Here is a 27903-nt window from a genome sequence, read left to right on the forward strand (position 1 = left end):
AATTCCAAGTCAGCGGTGGGTAGCTTGCAAATTTATGGTAATACCGGATCACGAATCTCCCAAATGAATTTTATTTAAAGTTTCTTACGGACACGGACATGGCTGGTGTGGTTTGTCGGAAAAACTTTGGAATTCATAAATACAATTTGAATGATTTTCGTTATCCGGTATGAGATTTTCATCACGACCGAGTAGACAGGCATAATGATCGTTGCGGAAATTTGTTGGATATTCAATGAAAAGCTTGAAAGCTCGTTGGGAAATTCGTTATGCCTCCTTTTCTCCTTTTCTTCCCCCCCCCTTTTTTTTAAGTTTGCTCAGGAACGGTATATCTTAATTGCCAAAGAACGTTGAAATCCCTTTTGATTTCCAGAATATTCTAACAAGATCAAGCTTTCAGATGTGATACAATAGCCTTTCGCGATAAAGGAACTAATAAAACGCGAATAAACGGGAAAGATTTCAATACGTTTCTTTTTTTCAAGTATTAATTTCAAGTTTAAATTTACTCGTTCAAGAGATGATTATTATTTCACAACGACGATAGCCTAATTAAAAAAAAAGAAAAAAAGAGTTAACACAAAAATGAAACAACGAATAATAACATAACTTTTTTGATGTAAAGAAGATGGATTTATGGATAATATATTTGAATCGAATTTAAGTAATTGGATCACGTCTATTAAATTCGGAATAAAATTTTCAAACGCGTAAATTTTCATTGGATTATCGTTTCATTGGATGATCCGTGGCAATTTAGACTTAGGCTAACTGTCTAAAATTGCGCTTAAAGAGCGAGAATGTGTAACGATCCAGCTATTCTCAATGCTTCCACGATCCCATTTTCGGGACAAAGAAGTTCCACGGCAAGCGGCGGCGGCAAGTGTGATAGAGTATAGAGTGGGATGAAAGGGAGGGCGAGGGAAACAATGTGGGTTGATGGATACGAAGCTCTTTGCACAGTCATCAGGGACTGTGACTGAGCCAACCAGAATACCACATTCTCCTGTGTGACGTAAAACATTGTGAGCGTGTATCCGAGGCGAGAGACGATGAATCTTAATCCTCCCATTGACACGTCGGGTTTCACGGATTGTTTGCGACGTAATCTTTGAGCTTGAAATTATTTTATTTCCTTCGCGTACATTTTTCCCCCAGACGAATCGTATTAAGCAGACGTTAAGACGACAAACGAGTGCTAATCTATCGCCGAGTGTTCGTGCATTTAAACGAATCGAATCTTTGTTCGGATTCTTTTTATCACGTCGTGATGATAAAAAATGGAAGAACTCGTTCAAATCGTTTCTTCCGTCGAGAGAGTGGAAAAACTGCAACTCATCGATACTTGAAATTCTCTTTGTTTTTATTCTTCAGAATGAAATGGCTTGCACAACGTTTATTTTTAATCATCCAGAATCGATCCTTGGAAAATCGACATTTACGAAAAAGTGTAATTATTTAACATGGTATCGAGCGATAGTTACATTCGAATATAAACTCCCTAATTCAATCCGGTATAATTTTCAACAACTGGTTGATCAAAAGTCTGGCAACTTTCCCCAGAAATCCAGAGATAGCGATATTTATGGAACGCTTTCCAAAGTTCAAGCATCGCCACCGACGATACGTAGTATTAAAGAAACGTGTATAAACGCGAAACAGGGTCAAAACCGAAGTTGTCCTAGCCGAGTTTGCAGTTCCATGGGAACTGGAAGATCTTCTTCAGAAGCGGAGAGGGAGGCGCATATCTCGCCCCGCGTGATGGAATACGTGAGGCAAAGAAGCACATGTTCCGCTACGTTCCCCCGAGTTTTAAGTTTCGAGTGATGCTCTTCGCGGATTTTGAAGAGGTCGCCATACTTTTGCACTCTTTCCGGGCGGCGGTTGGTGAAACAAGCCGGGCCCGGAGAATGAATAAACCCGATCCCGACCGCGGGGGCTATATTCATGCCGGTCGTTCATATTTCGTCGACGACCTCCTCTCCTCGAACGCTTTTTGGGTCGAGTGGTTCCTATACGTACCGGCGTATTTTCCACCGGCCAACTTCTACGTGGCGAAAAAGTCTTTGACCGAGCCAGAGCCGGAGAAAAGGCCACCCCGCTGCTTCAAAATCTTTTTCATGCATCGCCTCTCGGCCCAATCTCGCTCGAAAAAAGGGGGGCGATTCTTCTTCTCTTCGATCCAACTGTACAGAATCGTTATAATTTTGCCACGAAATCATCGATTTCTCTTTTTCTAATTAAACGAACGGATAGAAAATTCCTTCAAATTATTACGATTATTAATTATATCTTGGCCGATGATCTACGGTTAATAACGATTGGTCCACGACGTCTTAAGATGCGTTAACTCGTTTCAAGATTATCAGCTTATAATCGAAACGGGGGAGCGAGAAATTCTCGTGGTGGGTTAGGAGGAACTTTCTTCGTGCTATTCTCGAGGAGTGGTATGGAAGGCGAAGGACAGAGGAGCAGAAGGAGGGGTGAAGGAAGGTAGTTGCGAGTCTCTTATTGGGGTCCAAGAAATATATAGGCGGAAATAAGCCCCTGGCATCGTCAAGATGAAAGGACGATAAAGGCAGGTCGAGTGACCGGAGGCATGCAAATTGATAGTAATAGCTATCCTCCACTGTCTCTCCACCTTCCAAGTCCCTTTTCCATGTTCCTTAGAGGATTCACCGCCCCTCCCCACCCGCATCCTTGGAATCCTCGCGTGCGCCATGTGACATCGATCATTTTGATTTACCACCGTTTACGTTATTATCCGCAGGAAACGCAGCGAGACAAAAGGAACTCCCCTCCATCTTGATCTACCGGCTGATTTCTACCGCTTTCGGCGTAGATACGATATATAATCTAATCCCTTTCGATCGTGTTTTCCCTTATAAAACGGAGAGCACGCGTTTCCAGATATACGTGCACGTATAGCACGCTTCACGCTTCATTCAAACATATCAGATCGTTGCTTTTCATATCCCCAATTTGGATCTAAAAATCTCAAGTTACCAATAGTTACAAGTGTCAATTATTAAAGAAGAGTCACGTTCGTTGTACATCGTTAATTACGATCGATATATAATCCTTTCCCCGAATCCCCGCTCCCTGCCCCCCTCCGCGGCATCGTTCCGGGGATGGAATTAAACAATTACTCCCGGGCCGCATTAAATGGCGGTACTTTTATTCGAATTGCACGCACTTTGTTGTTGCCCTTCCCTTTTTCACGGGGACGGTCGGTGTAAATAACAAGAGTCGGTAGTTAAATCTCATTGGTCGGTTTCGTGGGTGTGGGACGAAGTGTGAGCGGGATAGGATCCCACGTGGGAGCAATGCATCGGGTTCCAAGAATGGGTTGGAAGAGGGCGGCCGCCTCCTCTGATTTACACCGAGCCAGACTTCTTCTGAATATTTAACGGTGCAAGCCCTGAACATCGCCCGGGTTCCGGATCGTCGTGCCGCTGATCCGGATTAAGGGAAAGTGATAAGTTACCCGTAGCTTCGTATACGACTTCCACTCAACGGCTGCTGTTTCGTTTTCCATCCCTCTTTTATTCTCCTCCGCTTCCGCCCCATCCCCTCTAACTTCGTGTCTCGGTCGACTTCCTCGAAATCCTGCTGCTCAACGCTCTTCGTTTCAATTCCGAAACCTGCTATTTCTCCTCTTACAACATCCTCTTTTCGATTCCAAGTGTGTGTGTGTGTGTGTGTGTGTGTGTTACGTGTGTCGAGGAATCGCATCGTCGATACAAATATTTTGATGGCCGCCAACATTATACATAAGGAATAATACTTCATAATCGTTATATACACATGCAATCGGTCGTTTGCATCTTATTAATAATATTACTGCAGCGCTCGAATCCATCGAACTTGATTTGCATTTGCAAATCCAGTTTGATCCCATCCCTATTTCCAGATATATATATATAAATGGGAAATAACAGGAGAAAATTGTAACGTTTGGAAATTTAAAGAAACGGGTAAACGATCGTAGATTTCACAACGAGCAAAGTTAAATTTGTAAATACGCGGGGGGAGCGGAGCGCGGTGTTCGTAAAGTATGGAACGCGGGCAGAGTATTGCCGCGCGGTCGGTAATATTGGTGACCGCATTTAAATGACGGGCATCGTGCGGTTCCCCGAATAGGATACTTTTGAATTGTAACGCCAACATCGGTTGGCGGTATGCTCTGACAGAGAGAGTGAGAGAGTGCGGGGGAGAGTTTCTAATGGACACTTAACTTCAATTAAACTAAAATTCGAACTAACCGGCGTCGATGTTAGTGACGTCGTTCCGCCAGTTATTATACTCGATCTAAATCGCGTGAACTAGCGCGAAAGGATACCGCGAACGGGGAATCGGACCGTGGCCGAAACGATTCATTACCGACCGACCGAAAGTACAGGACTCGAAGTAATGCCGCTAACCTGTTTCTCATTTTGTCGCGTTTAACAAAATTTACCAGAGTAGTCAATCGGCTATGTTATTCGATCTTTATTTACCTTCCTATTCTTTCCTCCGTGTAGAGGAAAGATTCAATTTCAAGACGAGTATACAACGAAGCTGAAAAGGCGGCTACCTGTTATAAAATGGTGGAATTCTTTCGAAAATCGATCTTTTAATTCCCCCTCCTTTTTTCAAGAAACGCGAGAGCTACGAGTCGAACGAAGTTGAACAACCAAAAGTGGATTATCTATCCCCAAACGAGACAGAAAACCTTCAGAAACGATTCCCGGAACGATCGAAAATGCAAAAGCGATAATTGAAAATATTTCGACGAGAATTTCAACGCAATCCGATGGAACGAAATCGATCAAATATTAGTAATCAAACGGTACACCGACGACGGCGAAAACACGGGCATAATGAACCAACTTGTTTGCCAGCGTCAACGCCCCCGCCCCCGCGTATTATTTACTCGTTAGTGTCATTCACAAATTCGATACGCATACCCGGGGCCGCATTACGCCGTCTCCCGCCGCGTTTCTCGAATTCATCGACATTAACGAGGCGTTTCGGTGTCAGCAGTGAAATTTCGAGTCGAGCCGAGCCGACCGCGTCGGGAAAAATCGAAAATCGTCGAGTCGAAAACGAAGGGGGAGGGGGCGTCCATACCTCCCCCGATTGTCGTCGCGCCGATGGCCGCGCCGCGGTGGCCGGAACCCGAGTTTTCGCGGGTCCCCGTTAATTCGAGGAAAATTCGCTGATACAGATAATCGTTTAACACGGGGAACACGTTGAAACTCGGCGCCGCCAGTTTGAAATCGACGGGGAGGGCGGCGTGAAATCGCTCGATCCAGGAAATGAAAAAGATCGAGCGAGCAATTCGGCGAATGTTCGACCCGAGAATTTTAAGAATCTACGCCCGTTGAAAATTTCAGTTCACCAGCGTTTTGGCGTGTTTAGCTTGTCGCGAATTTGACGATTCTTGCAAGAGAATTACCTGCAATAAAAATTACTCGATTCAATCGAGTATATGCATTTTCGTGAGCAATAATTGTAGAGTATTTATCCGATATTTTCTTCTACCTCGAATAAACTATTCAACGCGTTATGCTCTCCAACGATATTAACCGAATGGATAGGACGGAAGAAAAATTTCTGATTTCCCGGTATAGGCTATCAAACAACGAACGAATAAATGGGACACGAATAGAAGAGAGTGTCTGTTACAGATAGAAAGAGGAAGAGAGGGAGGGATAATGCGCGGAAATAAATTTGCAGTGGTCGGAGGGGAAAATTACGGCGGGAGGCGAAAATATTCGGGGAACTGTCCCGTTGCGGGCCGATGATTAATAAATCAAACTCTCACGCACGTCAAACAGGCATGATTGTAATTTGCTGCGATTGCACGCGCTGCGCAACGCGTGTCCGCGTGATACCGCGAACAAAGTAACCGGGGGGGAGGGGTGGTTGGTTGGTTGGTAGGGAGGGGATGATTTTGTATCGAGGGGACGGGAGATTCGCAAATTAAAATGCGCATAATTACGTGGCAATTATGACGTTTGCTTTTCGTCGATGCCGTTGCTTGCTGGCTCGTGAAACGCGTTAATAACCTCGGTTTCGTTAGTAATTCCAACCCGCATCGGATTCGACGTTCCCATCTTCGGTTAAAGGAAATGAGTCAAGAGTTTTGTTCGATTACACGCTCTTGTCCTTTGGCAATTCTTTACCGAGATTTCCATGAAGACATTTCGATAGATGATGAAGTAAATTTTTTTTTTTGAATCGGAAAAGATACAATAAGGATTGTGAAGTTTATATTACGAAGAGAATTTGGAATATTTTAGAGCTGCATGTATATTATTATAAAAATGTAATATTAAAATTTAAACGAACGGGATTAAGCTAGAGATTTACCTTACTCTTGAAACACCATGAATACATACTCTGCCGATTTAAATTACGAGTAAACGATGTATAAGCATTTTAATCGTCACAAATATATTTGTGCGTAAGAATAAAGAAAAAAAAAAAAAAGGAAAAAAAAGAACGCTTGGTCCGATTATAAACGACAGTACGTCTAGACAGGCGGACGCGCATTATACGACTTGATTTCTACCGTACACGAGCCCAGGTATTGTCGCATTGTTCAACCGTTGATTGGAATTTAAATTTTATTCATAGGCTCGTTTATATCCGGCCAGTTATGTATTCAAATCGGGCCAGCGTCCAGCCTCGTGCGCGTGAAAGCCTGTTGGTACGATTCCGCTTACCTGACCCGGATCTATTTCCATCGTCCGCGATAATTTTCTCCATTTCTATCGAGAAATCATCCATCGGCGAGGAGCAGAAATTTCGTGGATTTTTTCTCCTTCCATCGGTTTATCCTCCCCTCCCCATCGAGAAAAAACGTTAAAGACGACATCTGGTCGAACGAGAGACGGATAATTCGGTGGCCAGGGAGGACGAGAGTCGAGATATCTCTTGCAATTGTATCTTTTTGGTCATTGATTTAACGAATAAGCTCTCAATTTGAATCGATATTTTTTTTCGTCTTTGATAAATTGAACCGAAGAGATTGCAAAGAAACAAGGTTAATTTTTGAGAATAATATTACGTATTCGGTACTCGTTAACGTATTCAACGTGATGGATGATGTATGCGTCACGAGAATTTTCTATTCTACGTCTACGTCATGAATTTTTCCATGAAATGTGAAGGAATGAAAAAGAGTTTTCCATATTTCCGTCTTTCCTTCCTGAATACCCGTTCACTACGAGTATCGTCATCACAGCTGTTTCCTTGCATTTTAAAATTGTTTTTCCACCATTAGAGGCCTCTTTGAATCTATCGTTTCTCATTTTTTTTTTCTTCTTTTTTACAAATCTTACTCTGTAAAACGAACATTCTCCAATTGTATTGTGATCATCAAACACCGACGACGAATATTTACATAATTCTTTCTATTAAATATAAATACCGACAAAACTTTTTTTATCCACTTTTCCACTTTTGTGGTTTTAATTATCGAAATTATTATCGTCATCTTCGAATTTTCTTCAACGGAACCCGATCAACCGTGCATCGGTCGCTTATAAATTCCACGCGTGTCCACGTGGGGATGAAATCGTACTTATTACGTTTCGGTTGTTTAACGATAACTGCCCTGTACCAGGTACCGATACAATACGTCGTCAAGAAGATTCTGGACATCTGTATTACAGGCCGTCCCTTTCCCTCCTCGACGTTTGCTTCGATCCTCTATTGCGGCGTCGCTCGTGACTTATTCCAGACGAGTAAGGGTACGTATTTGGCATGACGTCAAACGTGGATATTAGGATTCCCAGGGGTGGATGGCCAAAGGGGCCAAGGAAGACGAAAAGGTAGGAGAGGAAAAAAAAAAAAAGAAAGAAAAAGAAGGAAGAAGGGCTATGTGGTGCCCGTTCGTGCGTCACATCCGTGACCAGCCTACCGGCTGCACAGGTCTTCTTCGTCATCTAATTTCTTCGCGAAAGAAATCTATATTTTTGGGACACGCTCTCTTGCCATTCCATTTTCTAACGATTATTCCGCGTAGAGGGGATCGTTTCCTGAAAAACGTTACATCTTAGGAAATGTTTACTCCTTTCCTGTTTAAGGAACACAGGAAAATTAATTTAAAAAAAAAAAAAAAAAAAAGAAAACAGTATCGCGTTTAATAATTAAAACAAAGACTATCGGATTAGAAAATGTGCGCCCAAAAAATTCGAATTTGCACAAACATGCATAAGAACTTTTCCGGATATAATATAAAGAAACAATGAATATGAATCGAACAACTATCTTCAGAAAAATATTAACGAAGAGAAGATTAGAGATAGGTGGACAACTTTCTCGAAACGAACGAAACGTAACTCGGACGAAACACCGTTTAAACCTCTTCCATTTCCCTTCTTGTTACCGTTGAACGTTTCTGATTCCTCTGTTCCAGAAGGCGGGAGGAGAGCTGCTCGTTCCCTCTTCTTTCCTCCCCCCCTCCCCGTTTCTTTGGCAAGAAGGGCGGCCCTGCCTCTTTACGAATTGCAAATTTTCGGCAAGTTTTCGTTAGGGAAATTCAGCCGACGGTGTTCACTGTATACAAAGTGGCACTAGAGGATAGAGTAGATAGCTAAGAGGAGAAGCGAGGAGAGGAGTCTCGGATACGCGCTCCACGGTAAAAGCACAAATATTTGACGGGTAAATAGAGTGATACTTGATGCGGCGCTGGTTGGTTGAGGGGTGGTAGAGGCTGGTGCCGCCGCCGCCGCCGCCGCTACATCCACGCCCTGACCTCAAAGTTGCCATTGCTGCTTCTTGTTGCCGTCGTCGGTTGTTGTTAACCCGGTCGCTGCCAGGTTGACAACGATAGTGACAACGTCTCTCTCTCTCTCTCGCTCTCGTCGTCCGCCTCGATGTTTTAGGCGACCGCTCCGCGTCGGCCATCGAGTTTGCATTCCACCAAGATCCATCGTGGTTGGGTAAACTGCAAACATTACCTCGCTACTTGAAATTGTTCCATCGTCAACCGATTACGGGCGAGATTATCCGTGACGAGGAGACGATTCGTGATCCGATCGTCTCGATGAAGTGGAAACACTGGTGAGAACGATCGGTTCAATTAGATATTTCCCCGACAGATTTTTAAATGCACGTTCGCAGAATAACGCCACGATTTCGAGTTGAAAGTCACTTGAAAGGATTCATTTCGATAGATCTGTAATACATTTTAATGAATAGAAAGAAGTGTCGTGTATTTCGTTTAACACTTGTATAATTTATACCGTATTGCGCAAATCATCGTGGTAAATGTAGAAATGTACATACAAAGGATAGTCGATTTGTACTAATTGCGATGACTCGTTCAATCCACAATGTTCCTCGCGCACGCACGAGGAATGTTTCGTCGCAAAAACGTGAACTCGAGTCGCGAAATCAGAAGAGAGGAACCGACAAGACCGATTCGACGTGGCTATTCGTCACCGGGGAACCCTAACGTCTACCCGTCACGATAAACCGGAGAGGTTCGATTCCCTTCGTAGACTACCCCGGCCATTAAACACAATGCCGCTGCTATTATTCTTCACGGTGTTATTGAACGGGCCCCATTATCATCGTATAATATCGCGATATCTTTTCACCCCCGATGGGTGTGTCTACAGAATGGAAGAACTGCCAAATCGTGGAGGGCTCGTTTCGAGCCTCATATGCTTGGAACATCGCCTAAAAATCCTTGGCAAACTAGGATATTCCGGGAAACTAATAGTTTTTTTTTTTTTTTTTTTTTTTAAAAAGAATACACACGGTACCGGCGTAATATCCCATTCGACGTGAAAATTCTTATTACACGCGAGGATATCTTATTAAATTTTTTTGGTATTATCGGTGGAAAACTTTTAAAAGTGGAATAATATTGGGACGATCACTTTTCGAGATATGATTATCGAGTATTTTAGAAATTTATTTATTATTCGATAGACGTGGGAGAACGATTTGTTCAAATATACGTATATAATGATCCGCACGTCAATTCTCGTGAAATTACTAAAAAAAAAAAAAAAAAAAAAAAAAAAAATCATTGTTTTCGACAAGAAAACAAAAAGGAAATCGAGCCTAATCAAAAAACGATTCTGATTACAAATTTTCAATCACTGATCCCACGTATATTATCGTATATTACACCCTGCTGTTATCGCAACGACACAATTTAATCAGAATTAATTGACAGAATGTTAATATCTATCCCCGAACGAACGAATAATGAATATTCAGTCGGGATTCACGGAAATCATCTGCAAATTTCATTTCTCCAACTCCTCTCCTCGTTACGAACACGCGAATATATACGTCATACAGCGTATATATATATAACCTTCTTTGTTAAGACCCGTGATTCCAGGCGCGACGAATTCTTCCCAAGGTCTTCGTCATTTAATACCGTTCCGATTCCACCGGTGAACTCGAGCTAACGAACGAGGCAACGAAAGGTGGATGGATCAACGTTCCTCTGCCCACGCAACGGTTAAAGTGCCAGTCCCTCCCCCCTCCCTCTACCTGGCATAAGATAAACAGTGGCCAATTATAAATTCCTCGTATGCAAATCCCCCAGGTCGGTGACTGTGAAGCGCCTACGAGCGGAGTCGTTCGTTGCTTCCTTCCGTGTGGGCGCTCAAGAAGCGGAAGAGACAGCGCTGTCGCGTACTGTATGGAAACGAAGAGAGAGAGAGAGAGAGAGAGAGAGAGAGAGAGAGAGAGAGAGAGAGAGAGAGAGAGAGAGAGAGAGAGAGAGAGAGAGAGAGAGAGAGAGAGAGAGAGAGAGAGAGAGAAAGAGAGAGAGAGACGAAAAGAATGGAGAAGGATGGCGAGAGGAGAACGATCAAATATCAGAGGGAGAGAGACCGACCCCGCGAAACCGAGAAGGAGAGGCGAAGAGAAGAAACAGAGGCTGCTCTGGATACGAAAGGGTGAAAGGGGGAAGGAAGGTGGTGGGTCTGATTGGCGGCGGCGTTAACTGGGAAAGCTAAGCCAGGAGTCAGCTCGGCTGCTGCGTCGTCATCCGTGTGACAACTTATAATTTGATAGAGACCCGCTTCGTACCGCGCTTGTACCGCTTCGATACCCATCCTCGTTCCGCTCTCTCGCGCCTCTTCTCCTCTCCCATCCATCCGCCTCCACACGAGCGTCCATCTTACGCGTTCGTTCGTTGTTTTTTTTTCACGATTGGTCGCGGCTCGCTTTCCACCGCGAGTGAGAAATTTCCACACAAGAATCGTGCTTTACAACATTCGATCGTTTTCACTAACGTTGATCACTCGGATTCAACGTGGTTCGTTCGATCTTCCGATGATGACGATTTATTATGCATGTAAGTCGATGGAAAGTTTTCCGAGACTTTGGATGTACATATCGATTTGCAAAAGATGAGAGAGAGGACGGATGGATCGCGGAATCTTAACGAGCGTTGGACGAGACTCGAATGTTTTCAACTCGTTTGTCTAAAATATATCGGTGACTATGGATTGTTATCCTTTCGTACGAGGAGAGAAAATTCTTTCTGATTCTAATTCTTGCTTCTCTTCTTCTTTCTTTCCAACATCTTATTTTGTTACTCCTTCTCTCTCCCCAAAAAATAAATAAAATTCTTCCAAATCCATCCAATTATTCCTCTATCTTCTTTATCTACTACTACTGATTGTCATTGTCGAAATCTCTCTCTTTTTCTCTCAAAAAAGAGAAGAAGAAAAAAAAATTGCACAGCTATCGACCGACACATCTCGCTTCATCTTAGTATACATCTCGATCTGGTAAACAGGTGGAGGCGCACGCGACGAGGCTGGTGTTAAATGAAGGCCGGGCAACAAAGATCCACATCGTCTAGGCGTGTGTTACGCCCTGAGCTGGAATTTCGTCGGCGAAAGAGAGAGAGAGAGAGAGAGAGAGAGAGGGGAGGGAGAGACAGGGAGGGTGAATAGAGGGATGGGAAGGGGGGAACGAGCTTGCTCAGCAGATTGGTATCAATGGAGACAAATTGAGTTGGCCGGTGATCGATGAAGCTCACCGGCCGTGACGCCAAGTTACGGTAGCGTGCACAACGTTTTCCCTTCCTCCTCCTCTCGCGTATCCTCCACCACGATACAGCGCCCCCGTCGTCTCTTTCTACAACGGCATTCGTTCGAGAACATATCTCGTACCCCCTCCTAGTATCGCACCCACTACATCGCAGCTTGTGAATTTACACGTTCGCCTACAAACCGTCCGGCATCGAGAATTCGGTTATCTTTCGAGACGACGAAGAAATCGGTTCAAGGCGCGATTTTTCGTTCGAGAACGATGGATATTAATCGAACGATGCGCTGCTGTTATACGCAATGACGGTTATTGTCGATTTCCAAGTCGGTGTGAAACTCGTATACACACATGATAAGAATTTTATCGCGAAATAATTTTCCACAATTTTATTTCGCAAAGGTAGATAATTTTTAAACGATAATTACGAGAAATTGTGTTATACAGTCCTCTCGACGAAAGAAATCGAACTTCTACGACGAAAGATTAACATAACATAAGGTAAGATTCAAGTTTATCGTGCTATAATCTGCTAATATCGCGCGATTATTACGATTCGATCGTATCTGCATCTTGCTCGGCTAATATTCAACAGAAGTTGGCTATCGGTATGAGGGATAGACGATAGTAGCTATTGAGACGCGGTGTGTAAACTCAGACTACCCGCTTTTAGTTGATTAACGCACGCCGACCGTGACTCACTGCCGGATCTCGAGTACAATGAAAATAGCTTTTGTCGGAAAGACAGATTACTCTAGATTATTGACTTTCGACTCGCCAAGGAAACGAGGAGGCGTACGAGCGTGGACGAAGAAAAGAACGGGTGAGACACGATGGATTCCGGTCCCGTGCTCGCCTCGACCCGATACGGGACTCTACCGCCGTTTCCGCTGAAATTCTATCGAACGTTTTCGCTTTCACGGTCCACGAATTTCTGTGTTTCTTTTCTTCCTTGAAAAATTGAAGTGTATCCGCGAAGAAATGCTTTGTGACAGGTAAGCGTAGATTTTTCGACTGGTGAAATATGTAAATTATGAAAGAAATTGCTTAAAACCTTTAACCTTAAAAATCTTTAATCAAAGAAATGCTTCGAAATACCCGATTTTGCAACGAGAAGTGTAGTAAGAAAAAGAGATTTTGTTTTGAAAAATCTTCTTTTCGTATACGGACCTGGTCTTTTTTTATTTACGATCGTCAATTACGCATCTCATGTAACTCGTTGTTCAACGACGATCGATTGATATTTCATCCTTACTGCAAATTATTTGAACAAGAATTCGAACAAAGAAAAAAAGAAAGCATATTGAACACCACGTTTATATTCGTTATATTCACACGAGTTTCAACGGTAAATTTTCAACGATTACACGCGCATGTTTACTTGGTCGCAACGAGGAATTGTTCGAGCTTTATCCGCATCGAGGTTCATCAAATTCCATCGATAACTGGCCACGATCGAAAACGTTTTTACTTAAGCTACGTAGGGAAAAGCAAATAAATCCATTTCAACGGTTTGTGAAACGGCAAGAAAGCACGACTATCGGGGTGGGATCGAACCGCCGCCAATACCGAACTCGTATTTACGAGGCATGAATTTTACAACTCGTTCGGTGTAACGTGATTATCAGAATTCGCAGCCCCGCCACCGATCCCATGGACATGCATCCCGTGTCGAAAATCGTATCGTATGGAAACCGTTCTGCACGCTCTATTTCCCGGCATGCATAATACACGATTGAGGCGAGTTTACATTGCCAATGGCGGGTCGAAAAAATTCCCGCCGAACGAGATCCCTTGTTTTCGAAACTTTAAAAAAATCCGATCTATTCCCTACTCACCATCACGGAGTGGAGGTAGAATTCGTCGAAGAGAATAGAAAATTTTCGTTTATCGTGATAATTAATCACGATAAACAAATTAATTAAATGATTCCTTATACTTTATACATCTCTTATCAATAAGTCAACAATATATATATATACATATTTTATAGCCCATAAAAAGAAGTAATGAATGGAAAACAAAAAATGAAGCTATTTTACTCGTTTCGCCTCGATCCATACAATCTATATTTTCAAATTATGCATATATTTAGGAACAACATATATTTCGTCTCGGCAAGCGAACAGTGATAATAAAAAAAAAAAAAAAAAAAAAAAAACACGCTTGTTATTAATCAGAAAGGAAAGTGAGATTTCAATCGCGTTCAACGGGTTTCAATTAGCCGAACGCTTATTACACGCATCGATATAACTGCTCCCCTCTTAAACGAATCGAACGTCTGGCGTGAGAAAGCGGCGCGGCACCGCGCGATTCCGTGTCGACAAATACCTGTTAACCGGTGTCTACGCGCGTACTCGCTTGTTTTAATTTCATCATAAAGAACCGACTCGTTTAAACGATGTATGCTAACACCTGCAGCACCACCCCTAACAGCACCGCCAGCCAGCCGGCCACCCCTTTCTCCTCGGCCTCGCCTCGCGTTTCAACCCCCTCCTAACGCTTACGAGTGGCTGGGATTATTGTGTTCGGACGCGGGTGGAGGAGATGTAGAAAAGGGTTAAAAAAGAGAGAGAGAGAAAGAGAGAGAGAGGAAGGTAGAATGGGAACGTATTGCCGGTAGGAAATGAATTTTTACGATATTTACTTTTGAAAACTTTTTTCCAAGCCGGGTCGTTACCGACTTCCGCGGCCACGTTTTCCCCCCCATCGACCACCGCCAAGATCCCCGTGGCGAGCATCCCCGCACCGGCCTCGGGGACAAATCGGTTTCCGACCGATCGAGCCCACCGTCTAGACGAAATCGTTCGTATCGCGCGCCTATCGACCGCACCCGCTCAATCGTCACCCACCCACCTAGACGCTTTTCCGCCTTTGGCCCTCGTTTTGCCGAAAGTTGACGAGCAGGGGGAGGGGAGGGGAATTATTATCGGCGGATCCGGAAGTTTGGGGGTGTCGTTCGAGTTTTATCCCGATCGATATTATATTCTTCCGTGATGGAGAGTCAGTCTGGAATGTTATCCCAGGGATAATTATTTGGCGAACGAATAAAAAACTTTTTTTAAAAGTTTCGAAGGATGTGTCGAGGATGTGTCCGTTAATTTCAAGAATTGTTATTGGAAAACGAAAGAGCGTGCAAAAATATTTTCTTTTTTTCTTTTCTTTTAATGTAACGGGGATTAATATTTTTTTCAGGGATTGATTAAATTATCCACGATCGTAGATCTATTTTCCCAATACCGTCCTTCCTCCAATACCCATCGAATTTCCTCGTCTCGAAATTCTCCTTGTTCAATTCCCTTCTCTGGAGGGATAATCTCTCTCTTAAACAAGATCAAATAGGAGAGGATCAAAGGGAAGGAAGGATCCCTTATTCGATCTATTATTTATATTTAAGTGATTTTAATCGTGTAATTGAATTTTCAAGAATACCTGAAACACCTTTTATTCCATTCCTCTCGGGGAAGGTTAAGGGATGGGCGGGCAAGGGGAGGGCCCAATCGGGTATCAACTTCATATCGATCACGAGTGTCACAGCGTACAAGTATTATTGACGGTACGAATTATCCCTCGCATCACGATGAGATCTCTGGAATAGCCAATAGGGTAATATTGTAGTACAACCCCCGTCTAATTATCGTACGTGCCTAATTTCAAGGTACCGCGTTGAAACGCACTAACCGTAACTAACGCTGATCGGTAAATGCTATTAATCTACAGCTTGACTTCTGCTAATCAGCGGCCCGCAAAACACGAAGCTAAGTTTCCGTCGTATCATAACGCCAAGAAGGTAGAAGTTTGATTAGGAACGCGAGATCGAGTTTCACGAGTGTAAGTCGAACGTTTAAAGTTGACCTTCTATAATTTTCCCAAAATGTATAATTATATCTTGAAATTTTGCTCCGATCCTTGATTGAATTTCTCGAAAATCACGCGTCGTTCCAATTTTATATATTTAACTCGTTTGCACGTAGAATAGAATAGGCCAAGCTTTTTCGAAGGAAATGGAATAACCTTTCTTTGTACATTTATAGAAATAAAGAAAGAAATTTTGATTTCCACCATACCATATCATTCCACGAGTGTTCATACTTTCGGTTGGTATCATATCCGAGTTTCAACTTTTTAAATTTCTTCAATCCCTACACTCGAATATGTTTCAGCAAGTGAATCGATCGATAAATGATCGGAAAACACGAGAAACACGAAGAGAGCGGGGATCGAAATGAATTACAAAATGCGCGTTTAGGGGAAAACACAGGGCCGTAATCGTTCGGGTGACGATTATTCGCGCGAAACTCCTGTCCAATCTTTCATTGAATCAGGCTGTTGATGAAAATTTATCAATAGTGCTTACGATCTCACCGGCTACGATGTTCCATTCCCTCCCTCTATTGATACTGTTTCACGGGTGATCAGAGATTGGCGGCAATCGATTAGCAATTACGAGCAGATAATTACCGTGCTGGTCTATACGGGATCGTGTTCGTGACGAGGCCCTCCGAGGTGTGTTTCGAATCTCGGCATACAACGTTCTGATAACGCTCGTAACTAATCGATATCGCGTTTTCTCTATGTCAATAATCGGGCCACCATCGGATCGATCTCTAAAACGTATCGTTCCCCCATTCTGGGAATACACTATGTGAAAAGGAGATGAGACCGGTGACGCGTTTTATTTCGCTATTTAGGTAGAGTGGTTTTCCAATGGAATACCTTTACTCGCAAACTCTATCATTATTGAATAATGGGGCGTCGTTATTACTTTTATCAGTGGAACGATGGAGAACAATACGTTTGTCGTTTTCATGAAGTTCGATTCTCGATCGAGTTTAAATAACGATTGAAAAATATTTCTTTCGAGAGAAATCAGGAACGAGAGATACATTTCAATAATGGAGGAAAGAAATGAAAAATTGGGAAGATACATTTTGTGCATTGATCGTGAGCTTTTTAATTTATACTTCTTTATACCTTTAATTGTTATTTACGTTAGTTAGTTAAACGTGTTTTAAATAAAATAGCTAAAGTAATAAATATTACGTAATGCAAACTTTGTTTATTTTTTTTTGATTATTTTTAAATTTTTCTACGCGATCCTGTGTGCATATTGATTAAGTAGAATTTTTGAAAACGTTAAAATATTTTTTACGAGAATAAGTGATACGCGGTTTACTTCATCGTTGAAAAAATTCCATCTCTATTTTAAAAACGTTTTTTTATTTTTATCTTTATCATTTCATTCGATTAATATCCGGTATAACATTCCATGATAAATATTTCAAAGATGTACTGTGTGTTCTCTTGATAATTTCACACTCGTATACTCGGCCATTTTATAACGAATTCGGTAGAAATGAAGCAAAAACATTTTGCAATGTTACGATACGAAATTCGTCGAATAATATTTACACTTGTAAATTATTCATAACACGATATTATAAGCTATTTTGAACTTTCGGTATTACAAACTTTCACCACTGTACAAAGTAGCTACAATATTGGATTGAAATAAAGAAAATTACAACGATGCAGCAACGATATTCTTCATATTTTTCAACGACACGTTGCATCATAATACAAATTGTAGCAAAACGAGAAAAATATTATTTTACCGTAACAAATATACAAATGGTATCTATCCAATCTAGCCAATTTTCTCGTAATAAATCATAGTTTCTTTAACCCTTCTTTTCTTGTCGTTGTTCATTGCTTTCCAAAATTCCTCCCCATTTATACTGCTTCCGTTGTTAATTAATTATTACACACCATCCATAAATAATAGCGTGCTCGTACTATTATTCATAAGAATTCCAGTCCATTTCCGGCATTACCATGAAAATGTGCATACGGCATTTAACACCTTAGCCGAGTTATACCTCCCCCAATGGGAGGTAGGAAGTAATGGTAACGTTGGACAGAGCCGTGTCAGTATATGGACGACTGGGGAGTATTTCCAACTGGACGAGTCCAGTGGCTGTCGACACCCTAGCGTGGCCGTCGGCGATGCATCGCTCGTGGAAACCCCCTAACGAACCGCATTTACATCTGAAAGGTGCGCCAATTACCCTGGCTACGTTTTACTTCATCGACGTTGCGCGCGAGCCGCGTGGCTGCACACCCTAACACACCCGCTATTTCATTCGTGCCGCGATACCCGGCCATTTTCATCAGCTCGCGTTGATACGCGTTTTGCTTTCGTTTTTCTCCCCCTTTCTTTACTATTTTTCATTTCGAATTACTCTTACTACTTACTCTTTCTTTCCTTTCTCTCGGTGTAATTTTTTTCTCTCTTTTCTTCTTTTTTCGAAAAAAGAAATCAGTACTTTGTACGATAACTGATAAAAGATTCGTTTCAACTATTAGGGGAGAGAAGAAAGAGGAATCAATATATAAACGGATTTTTATAACAACTATTCAAAAATATTCGATCAATGTACAGAAAATATTTCATAATATGTAAAACATATGCCAAATTATGTCTCTATATATATCTTCATATCAGAACGATAGGTTATTACAAGTCTACAAGTAAAATTATATAAATGAAAGTTTGATTTTTCGTATAAAAAAACGCGAAAAAAAACTCAAAATTTTTTCACCAAAACCCACTCAAAAAATAGAGGAAACCGTGCCATTGAAATTCCTTTTTGATTTATCCCGATATCTCAAACGGTTGCCGAGATATAAGGATTCAAAGTTTCCATGGTATTTAAGACGGCGCGAAGATTATGAATGGGCCCGCGAGCCTGTGACCTACATTTTTTCTTGGAAATGCGTACTACTGCGTCGTCAGCAATATTTTTCTAGGAATCGCGTCCGACACTTGTCTGGAATTTATGATAGGTCAGTGAGACGAGGTGCGAGCGAGAGATCCGAATAAGCGACGAGGAAGGAGATAGTAAACGATTAAAAATTACCCTTTTCTTTACACGACGATATCTCGGCAACCGGAAGTCGTATCGGGATAAATAAAAAAGCGTTTTAAAGGGAAAGGTTCAGCGCTTCTAACGGTCTTTCGTCCGTTGACCGGAAGTCAATATTTTCCGAGTTATAGCGATTCAAACTTTTCCAAATTTTAATAGAGTTTAATCCGGTTGACGCGAATGGTTAAAAATCATCTTTTCTTTGTACGATGATATCTCCGGAACCGGAAGTCGTATCGGAATAAATAAAAAAGCATTTTAAAGGGCAAGCTTTCGCGCTTCTAACGGTCTTTCGTTCATCGATAAAAAATCATTATCTTCGGAGTTATAGCGATTCAAACTTTTCCAAATTTTAATAGAGTTTAATCCGGTTGACGCGAATGATTAAAAATCATCTTTTCTTTGTACGATGATATCTCCGGAACCGGAAGTCGTATCGGAATAAATAAAAAAGCATTTTAAAGGGCAAGCTTTCGCGCTTCTAACGGTCTTTCGTTCATCGATAAAAAATCATTATCTTCGGAGTTGTAATCGTTCGAATTTTACTAAGTTTTAATCAAGTTTTAAGATAAATTACACAATGAATATATATTCTTTTTTCTGGAACAATACCACGTACAACGATCTTATTAATAGCGTTTTACTGGATTCTGTAATTTTGAGCATCTACATTTATACATAATATATACATTTTCATGAATATCCGCGGTCTACTTACAGAAACAAATTCCAATTTCACGAACAACTCCAATCCAAATGCAGGATCAAGAATATCTACCTGATGGTGTTCAAAATTGCGTTTTCGACGCTCGCGTTGAATCTTCTTCCTCTTTCCATATTTGCTCCTGAGCTTTCTGATGGCAGTTGCGGAAAGATCATTACTACGCAATACCGTTCTGTACACTGTACACACGTGTAAGGGGCAACAGTTTCGTGCTCAGGGTTAATTCCAGCTGCTCTAATCGTGCTTTTTCCGTCACCCCGCGTTTTCAACCGTCTTCCGCCTCCGTGTCCCGCACACACGGACACTCACGACAGCCCACTTTCGCCTTTTCGCGGTCTTTTTCGGGCCGGCGTGTAATTAAATTCTCTCGCGTCGCCAGATCGTTCGACCGTACTGTCTAAATGTCGCAATTAAGGCTGCGTGTATAATGATCGCGAATCCGGCTGGAGAGGGGAGGGAAGGGTCTTTGAATTACTTCAAACAGAGAAACCGGCCTCTGTTGAACTCGCAGAGAGCGAGATTCATTGGCGATCAAACCAATGTTCGTCCCTTTCTGGAGAAAAGTGGACAAAGAGATTGAATTTTTTATGTCCCTTTGATCGATGTGGAAATTTCATCGATATCGAAAGGAGGGAGGTTTCTTCGTTATCGAAATCATCGGTTCACTTGACATAAATGGATTACACGAATGTATAATTCTTCCACAGTTGAACACTATGGCACTCCATTGGCATTACTCGTCTACAGAGACGAGTATAATCGAATCGAAGTAGTTCACACAACGGATCAGTATCCAAACAACAATCGAATCTTTTATTCAATTAATTCTTCCCTGATTCTTTCCTTGGACGAACGATCTCGCTGCATAAGTTTTCCAATGAGAAAAAGTTCTTCTTATCGGGAATTAATTAATTTTAAAAAAAACTTAACGGAGAATTTCAACTTGGTGAAAGAAGATAATGGAACAGGTTTGCTCGATAAACTAGATATCTCTCTCTCCCTCCTTTTTTTTTCTTTTCAGGATGTAAAAACAGGCTTGACCTACTGACACCCGCAACAGACAACGAGCGAGGGATGTGTCGAGGAAAAACGAGTTCGCCTTTCAGCGGTACTTAATGAAGGAGTGAAACGCCGAGCGATCAAATAGCAAAGCCTAATGAGTTTCGTGTGCTTCCTCGCGCGCGAGAACAGCCGGATTTCAAACAATCACCGGCTCCGTGGCAGGAAGCTATAAGCTCGCACACCTTTCAAAAGAATCTTTTCAGGATTCCGAGGGAACGGTGGCAAATGTCAATGAATCGTTCCTAAATGACGTCACGTCTTAACGCCTGTGACCAATGCCTCGAAAGAGGAATCCTCTCGAAAAAACGTTATTTCAAAAAATAACGAGTATCGCGTACGTATCTCTCGCTCACTTCGCCGCATATTCCCCTCCCTCCCCCCTATCTTGTATCATTAATTATATTTTAAAATATAAATTTATATTTCCTTCCACCTCGTTGGATCATCCGATCGCCCCTACTTTTTAAAGTTCAAATGTTGAATAATAATTTTAAGACAATATAGATAGATGCATTAATCTAACGTTGTCCATTGCATTTTAATTCGCTTCGAAAAATTTTCATCCGTATTTATAAATTGTAACAAAAGGCAATGCGATCGTACTATGCTCGTAATAACAATGGAAAACAAATGTTTTAACCACCATTATCAGACAAAAAAAAAAAAAACAAGTTTCAACCGTGGATGCTTTGAACTTTGGCGCGTCAACCGAGCGAGGAATAATGCGCGCGTCGACGAGCGGAAATGCGTCAGAACCATCACGTGCCATTAACAAGGATCGCGGAAATTACAACAAGTAGTTAGTCGACTTCATCTGTTTCTTTCGTTTCTTCTTTTTTTTTTAAATATTTTCGTCAGCAGTCCTAGTTGTTACCCCTGGTAACAACGCGATCGAGTTACGCGAAAAACGGTGGTGGAGGAAAGTTTTGGGGGTTCGGTCGGCAAACCACGTCGACGAATCCGCACACCTTTCAGAGCGGTGCACACGCTTTTTGCGGCAAGTGGTGCGCGTGCTCGCGTAACAAGCGGCGGCGGCAGAGAAGAGGGCGATATTAATTTTTGCCGGAACCGGCGTCTCTACGCGTCCCTTTTGCGCCACCCGCGTTTCGACGGGTGCTCTTTTGTCGTTCGTTCATTAAATGCCGGGGCCGGGAAGGAGCGGAGCATTTTTAATTTACGTTTGCACGCTAAGAGAGAGAAGAGAGGAAATCGACAAACGATGCGCTTTGTGACAGTGCGCGCGCGTACGCATACTACGGCAAACAACAACAGGCGGGGAACGTCTCTCTCTCTCTCTCTCTCTCTCTTGCGGCCGCGATAACGCTTGAAATTCCGCCGGAACGAGACGAGCAAAAAAGTGTTGTTGTATGTCGCTTTCGGATTGCTCCACTAACCGTAAGGTTTATGCTCTTTGATAACGGCGCATTGCCGACATTTTGACGCGGTTTAAATTCTGCAATTTATTAAAGAAAGGTAATTATTTGGACTGGTATCTCTCTCTCTCTCTCTCTCTCTCTCTCTCTCTCTCTCTCTCTCTCTCTCTCTCTCTACGATCCAAAGTAATAATTATTTATTCGTTTACCGGGACGACGAATTTAGCTTAAATTTATTAAAACGTGTTGGGACGAGATATATTTTCACGAAAAAAGAAAAGATTATTATTATTATTATTATTTTTCGAATTCATTCGAGATCATTTTATTAATTAATATCCGACGTGCAAGATAAGTGCATCGATCGAAGAATAAATCTTACAGTTTTAGAAAAAGAGAAACGATTAATACAAATCGAGCGAGATCCATTGTAAATCCTTGTTACAGGATTTCTCTTCGAGAAAAAAAGAAAGGTCGAAGGAAAGAGAGAGAGAGAGAAATAAGTATCGTAGAACGAAAGGTCTACACAGAGGGCACGGAATTATATTTTTGATACGAAGTTTCTCCCCGGGGACAGTAAGGAGGACGCATTTAACGTTCGCGTCGTCGATAAGAAAAATCTCGTCGGGGAGAGGCCTCGGGAACCCTCTTGCCGGTACTTTCGATGTCGAGGTGCTTCGTTAATTCGCCTCCAAGCTTGGAAATAATTTCCAGGCGGAGAATTTCATCAGGACGAGGGTAAAGTAGCCCTTGTAACGTCTGCCAGCCAGCTTAACACTCGTTTATAAGTGTGCACGTGTATATATACATATACGTACGGGGCACAGCGGTTTTAGTCGTCGCTCACGAAATATTACTTTCGTTATTGTCTGTCTCAGAGCGGTGGCAACAACCGGTACGAAGGGTTCTTCTCCCCTGTGAACTGTTTTAATTAATCCACGTCGAATTAACGGTTAAAGCATCGGGAAACTCGACGGACCTCGGCCATCCTCCTTCTGTCTCGCTTAATCCTCTTACTTTATGGGATTCGTTATTGTGCATGCACTCCATTGACTGGGAATAACAGGGGAGGGGGACAAGGATCCTCAGATATTTATCGGCGATCGATCCGCGAAAATTTTTTTCCTCGTAAATTCCAATTTTCACCCGCTTTTTCTCCCCCTTTTTCGATCGTCGTCCCAGAAAAAGAAAAGAAATATCGTATTACGAAACGAAAATAATTAATTTCTCGTCGGAAAGAATTGAATTTCAATTTATTTGGTTCGAGCACTCGTTGCCTCGTTCGTCTCGTCGCGTTGTTAAAAATTAAACTCTCAGAAATTTTACCGACTCTCCCCCCCCCTTTTTTTTTTTTTTAAAATTCCAGCAAAAATTAATGTTTCACTTTCGGCTGTGCCGGCTTTTCGCCGACAGAAAATGTCATGATCAGCTACTACTGTGCGTAGTCGACTAATTTACGATCATTACCGTCACTTTCGGGGGAAAGCGGGGTTGAGTGGAAACTATTTAACACCCGACATCGGGTTTAATTTCTGTCCCCCGGTAATTCTGCATTCACGTTAATCCGAGCTTCAGGACGCTGTCCGAACTACGTCGTAATGGGGACACAAGACTAATGTGCCGTTAATTCGGAAATAATTAGCGACCGGTCCTCCTCCCCTTGCCTCACCTGTCCCCGCGCCCGGACCGTGACACCCCTTTAACTTGGCCCAATTTGAGAATTTGAGCGAGACGGGCCGATTAAAAATTCACCTTTAACCCCCTCCTCCTCCTTCTCCAGCGAAACTTTATCGCTCGGATAATTTTATATTTGCCTCGTTTCGTTCGAAACTTTTGCTCGATTAATTAATTCGATCGATCATTCAGCTCGGTCGGATTTTAACGCGATAATTATTCCGTTGATTTTGAAACGTTGACGCTGCTTCGAGTGTTTACCGTCGAGGAAGAAGCATCCGGTTTTATCGAGTTCCCTTCCCTTTCGTGTTAAAAGAGTAAAAAGAGCAAGAAAGAACTGTCGAAGAATAACTTTGATAAAGCATCTATTATAAGATCGGTTGGTGTCTATTTTAAAAATGTGAAATATTTTTGGAAATTTTTCAGATGGAAGGAGAGGTTTGAAGATGCGTCAAGTTAAAATATAAGTTGTTTCGAGTTGTTTTTTGAATCGAAACTCGTGGAAAATATTTGTAAAAACATTTCGATTGGATTATTAACTCAAAGAACGTAGGATTTACAAGCGAGAATCAAGAAAACTCGAAGAGCCATCGAAGTTGAATAGGATGGTGGTGTTTTCGGTTTTAAGACGCAATAATAAAAAGGGACAGAGAGATGCTGGTGGAAAATGTAAGGAGAAAACAGTGGCGTGCTTAAGTTAATAATGCGGTCTGAAATAGGCCGGAAGCGTAACAGCTTTCCTGAAAATTAGCTTCACTTAAATTCTTTGTACGACTCCACCTTGCTTCCCCGTGGAAACGAGGGCTCAAAGTAAAGCGTAAGTAACTTTTATATGTGCTCGCTTCCTTATAAACCGCTAATGAGTTGGCGTCAAGACTGCTAATTGCTGGAAACGAGAGAAAATGTTGTCCGAACAAACTTCTTCCCACTTTCTTTAAATAATCTTTCTTCTTCCAAGATTCCACGTGTTTCCTCCCCCTCACACAAATAACACGCGAAGACAAGTCGAAGAATCGTCGAACGATTTCTTTTTCAACTTCGTCTATTTATACATTTTATCGTCGATCTTTTAACGCTTCTCGTTTCACAATCGATCGTTCAACACATCATATTAAATTTGCTGGACAAATTCCAAGTCGTGAAATTTCATCGAAAATTCGACATTCCACGGATCAATCGCGATCACGTAAGAACAATAATCTTCTTCTCGTCCCGATACAATCCCCGTATACTGATCGAATCGTAATCAGGTTATCAGCGGCGCTTCAATTCTCCGCGATCGATCGATAATAGAAATCGTGGCCAACCTATTACCACCCTCCTCTTTATACCTGGTCCCAAAGCAATACTAATAATATCGGGTCGCGAAGTGTTTTCGAAAGCTAGGGTTTTATCAGCAGTATCGTTTTTATTGGGAGAGATGGGAGGAGACACGCTCGTTGGGCTGTCCACGACGATTTTACGGGGCTTTCGTAAGTTGCCACGGCTTATGGGAAGCCGCCATTATCGAACAATGCGATTCGATACCGATCGTTTTGCCCTCTGTCGGAGGCGAGAGCCGAGACGGGGCTGGCTCATGGTACATCTGTACAATGGGCGATCGAGAGTAATCCTCGTCGTGGGTCGATCAATTTTGATAATAGGTCGAAACATGTTCGAAATATTCGCCGATTTTCTCGGCGAAAAATTGGCACCGGTCGATTAAAGTTTGCAGTGGTTTCTGTTTATTATATACAAATCTTGAAATCGTATTATATACATAAAGCGTTTAGATGTTGACGGATTAAAAACAAAAGTGCCAAAGTTGTTGTTCTGCTGCTGATTAGATTATTAGCAGAATGAAATTTTAAAATAAGAGGAAAGTGAAATGATAGTTGATTGAAATTGGTTTAGATTTTCAGTTCAAGTTGAATGATAAACACGACACGTAAACGTAATATAATAAATTTCTTCAAATTTTACGAAGAATAAATTGTCAAATCGCACAATTTCAAGACAATCTTATTAAAACGAATTCGTTCGAGAAGCTTCGCTGATGCGGACGGATCGTAAACATTTTCGATCTTTCATCCGTTTCACTTCAATCTAATCATTTTAATTTTCCCCAGTTTCAAAAATCAGGGGGCGCAAGATCGATCCAAAGCCATTATCGCGGTGGAGGGGTGGAACGTAGACCTCGACAAACGTAGACCCCCGGTATAATTATCGGTAATAATTGATCAATCCGTTGAAAACGTGGGGTACGCGAATTTTTTAGGCAAGTTTGCCCTGTTAGGCTGCTCCCTTCGAAAATTCCCAACGAAGGGAATCGGATGTGCGGTCGAAGGGTTATCCCCTCCAACCACCCTTTATATTATCCCAGATCCTTGAGGAGCAACTGTTTAATCTCCTGCACTGCTTTCCTCCTCCGGATTGATACCTTTTAATCTGTCCTCCAGTTAAATTAAAATCGACTTATATCCCTCTTCACCCCTCGTTTCGTCCATTTTCTCTCTGTCCCTCTCTTTCTCTCTTGGCATATATCCACATAATTTTCGTTCTCGACGAGAATTATGATTCATCCGTTCCACACGAAGCTTTCGATCCACGCAAGCTGATTTCCATTCGACAGGTGATGTTGTCCTCCTCCATTCGAGCGACGAGTCTCGTCAATTATTATTACTTCACGCAACGCCGGTTGTTTCAGCAGTTAAGATGTTTTTTTAAAGAACAACAACCGGGTCCGTTTAAAAGCATACAAAGGATTCCGTTAAATCGAACGCTTAAATCTTTCTCGAGCAATCTTTTCTTTTTTCCTTTCTCCCTCCTTCCTTGAGATGTAAATAACGGGGTTAAGTGTAGAAATGTATCGCCCTCTCTAAAAATTATTATTAACGCGTTTCAAATTCACTTGACTTACTTCTTCACTTCGCTTCGTTTCGAATCGATCATACGATCATAAGAAAGAACTGCGACGATTAAATTGTCGGGGAAAGAAGGAGGGTGGCGGCGAGGTGGCTGTCGATTACACGGGCGAATCACGAGACACGTATAATATATGTATGTGTGTATAAGCGTGGGCTCGTAGTGACTCGTTTGAATGCGTCTGCCCGGTGTCCACCAAAAGCGCAATAGTTCTGTCGGTCTGGCAGCGACAATAGCATGCATTAACCTTTGTGCAGTTGTAACTGCAGTTGCGAGATAGTGGCCCGCCCTTGTCCGGGGGGGAGGGTGAGGAAAGGGTCGCCCCAGCAGACCGGAGTTCTCTTGGCATTTACAACCATTTCGCGTAATCTCAACGAATACATTCAACTGGACGGTGGACCGGTGTTAAGTGGACGAACCAATTATTGCGCTGTCTGGCCTTCATCCGTTGTACGTCGAATGCCATGCCGATATCACGCAATCAGTTCGATCATACGTGCTTACTTCGTTCAACGGTATTTTAACGGCGTTACGTTCTACTCGACAAACGGGAGAACGTAATACTTTTTTCGAGGGAAATTCTCTTTAAAATTCTTTTCGAATAATCATCAATGATGAAAGAAGGTATATATCTTCCTCTTCTTTTCTTGCAATCAAGATATAATTCTGTTCCATTGAGAGGAAACGCGTGTTGTTATTCATGCGTAAAAAATAAAATATCCTTCATCTGATATTTCCAAGCTGATAATAGATTGCAACCTACTCCACGTTTAAATAATTTAATAAACCGTTGTCTAATTAAACAACAGAGCCTCTCTTTCTCCTCTTTCCATTCAAAAAAAAAAAAAAAAAAAGAAGCGTTGTAAAGCAATTGCTTATAGAAACCCATTTAAATCTTAAAAGATTGTTCGATAAATATTTAATTCCTCGGAAATGGAATAGAGACTCGTGAAAAGGGCAGGGATAACGAGCCTCTGTTAATGCAATTTGCCATGACGATGCCGTTAATAAATGCGGAAACAAATAATATCGCGTTTGATTTACTGGCGGAGCTGCGGGCGCGTCTAAGAGAAGCGCGTCTTATCTGATAAACCAATGGGTTCGATGAACCGGAATATCACGGGCCGAGGAGGGCAAATAGGGGTGCCGCTTTGACGTCGTCTCACGATCGCTAAAAATCAGAGAATCGCTCGGTACCCGCGTGTTCAAGGGGAAACCT

Source organism: Apis florea, unplaced genomic scaffold (genome assembly GCF_048593485.1).
Source record: "Apis florea isolate Af1SG1 unplaced genomic scaffold, ASM4859348v1 contig_3496_pilon, whole genome shotgun sequence".
Classification (NCBI taxonomy): Eukaryota; Metazoa; Arthropoda; class Insecta; order Hymenoptera; family Apidae; genus Apis; species Apis florea.